Here is a 2,759-nt window from a genome sequence, read left to right as displayed (position 1 = left end):
GTTGTGCATTTCTTATCCTCCTTTGGATGTGCTTCTTCCTGTGTCCACACTTTAAATACTTGTCTTTCCTGGGAGTCCATACTTCTCATTTCTTCTTGCCCTGAATAATCTCCCTGAACACACGTGTGAATGGTTTTCATCACCACCTGTATACTGATGGCTCCTAAACTCTCCTCCAGACTGCATGCCCTGCCTTCAAATCCAATTTGTCCCAAACTGAACTTAACTTCTTCCTTCCCACAAATCACAAATTTGCTTCTTCTTCTTCTGCGTTCATGCTGTTAATGGCATTATTATATATCTGGCTATGCTAGCCAGAAACCTGGGAGTCCTAAGGAATCTGCCTTCTTCCCCTCACTCTCTATGTCCACTTTGAACAAGTTCTGCCTTTTCTACTTTCTGAGTATCTCTTGTGTTCATTCTTTGTCTCCAAATGTACTACCACTGCTCAAGTTCAAGCCTCATCCCCTTCTGCTTGGGCTATTACAATAAAACTCCCCTTCAGCAAAATTTCATCTTCAACCTATCCACAGCACTACTGTTGGCATAACAGACACCAGTCAGACTGTGTTATAGCCTTGCACCTGTGGATAAACTTTAACCACCCCCCCCTTAGGGTGCCATTAAAGTCCTGTCCTATCAGGAACTAGTGCTTGCCTCTATCATCCAACCTTACCATCCCCTCTTCCTCCCTCACCCTTTATAATCTAAGAGTACTGAAATCACTTATAGTTCATCCAAATAAGTCATAATCTCTCTTTTCTCTTTGTGACTTTGCCCATGACAAGAATTCTTAGAATGCCTTCTTCCACCTTGTTAATTTATAAAGCACATATTTATTCTTTATGGGTCAGCTCAGTCATCACTTCCTCCAAGAAACCTTCCTTTATCCCCCATCACTAGGAGAGTTAGGAAACTCTCCTAGTGATCCCATGGTTCCATGTGTATATTTCTCATGGCACTTAACTCTCAAAGCTACCTTGTTACATGTGTGGCCCCAAGATTACAAATGAACCTGTCCATGGCCAGAACTTGTGTCTTTCATCTTTATGATTTCTACTGTATAATAGGAGCTCCAGAAATGTTTGTTAAACTAATCTATTTTCTTCTCCAGTCAACTTGTGATATAGTTGCTACTTGCCTTGTCTTCCTTTGTCACTTTTCTCCTTAAATATTTGCCACTAGCTTCTGGAGAATAAAGTCAACATAGAGGAAATCAGAGCCAAGAAATGGAGAAAGAGAGAGGCATGTGGCTTGTAATGGAGCTGATCAGTCTGTGCCTCCTCTACTTAGTGGCTACACTGCCCCCCTCCACATACTCAAAGGAGTGGACACACCAGCTGGTGCACATCCCCCAGGGACTGATTCAAGGATGGACATGAACATAACACACATTGTGGGGGACAAGGTAGGAAGGTCATTTAGAATCACCTGAAACACACACACACAAATGAGATTCTCATAAGAGATACCAATCACCCAAAGGAGAAATAAAGGAAGGCATTTGGGTAGACAAAAATTGTATCTACTACAATCTATAAGGGAATAGTGTGTTTAGCAACCCTTTATCCTCTCTTGTCAACCCAGCAAACTCCTGCTCACCTATCCCCAAATTCACCACCACTGTAAAAAGTCTTCCTTGACTCCCCAAGCAGAAGTTGTTTCCCTTTCTAAGTTCCCATCATTTTGTGCTCAACCGCAGAGGGTAATAATTCGATAGGCCTGGGTTCAATTCTAGGAAACTGTGATTTAACCTCTTTGAAGTGGGCTCCTCATCTTTAAAAAGGGGATACTATTATCAACCTCAAAGGACTGTTGCTGGGATTAAAGACATCAATATAAATTGACTGGTTATACTTGGCACTCAGGTAATGCTAATCTCATTGCCTCCCTGTCTCATGCCATATTCAAATGAACTCTTTGAGGGATTAAGATTTTACTCTTCTAGGGGTGCCTGCATGGCTCAGTTGGTTAAGCAGCTGCCTTCGGCTCGGGCCATGGTTCCAGGGTCCTGGGATCGAGCCCTGCATCGGGCTTTCTGCTCAGTGGAGAGCTTGCTTCTCTCTCTCCCTCTGCCTGCTGCTCTGCTTACTTGTGCTCTCTCTCTGTCAAATAAATAAATAAAATCTTTAAAAAATAAAAAAAAAATAAAGATTTTACTCTTCTGGGACATCTGGGTGGCTCAGTCGGTTCAGCATCTGCCTACAGCTCAGGTCACGATCCCAGAGTCCCTAGATCGAGTGGGCTCTCTGCTAGGTAGGGAGCCTGCTCCCTCTGCCTGCTGCTCCCCCTGCTTGTGCTCTCACTCTAATAAATAAATAAAATCTTAAAAAAAAATGTTCCCAGCACCTAGGCAGAGCTTGGTATATGTACTGGGTTTATGATGTTTGGCAGTGGATAGATACAGAGAGGGGGATGTTGTAGGGATGGAAAAACCAACTACCTGTAGTAAAGTTAATTATACGCAGAACGTGCTCTCTGGTAAACCATAAATTCCCTGAGCGTAAGTGTCGTACCATGCAAATCTCTGCATTATTTCTGCTGTGACTCACCCTAATGTGGTGAGAATTTTTTAAAGACTTGTGACTGGATAGCCCCAGGTTGGGTGTATTTAGGGAGCTCCTCTGGAGAAGTCAGTCTTTTTTTTTTTTTTTTTTTAAGATTTTATTTATTTATTTGACAGACAGAGATCACAAGTAGGCAGAGAGGCAGGCAGAGAGAGAGGAGGAAGCAGGCTCCCTGCTGAGCAGAGAGCCTGA

This window comes from Mustela nigripes, chromosome 14, assembly GCF_022355385.1.
Source record: "Mustela nigripes isolate SB6536 chromosome 14, MUSNIG.SB6536, whole genome shotgun sequence".
Classification (NCBI taxonomy): domain Eukaryota; kingdom Metazoa; phylum Chordata; class Mammalia; order Carnivora; family Mustelidae; genus Mustela; species Mustela nigripes.
This window is presented reverse-complemented; position numbering follows the sequence as displayed.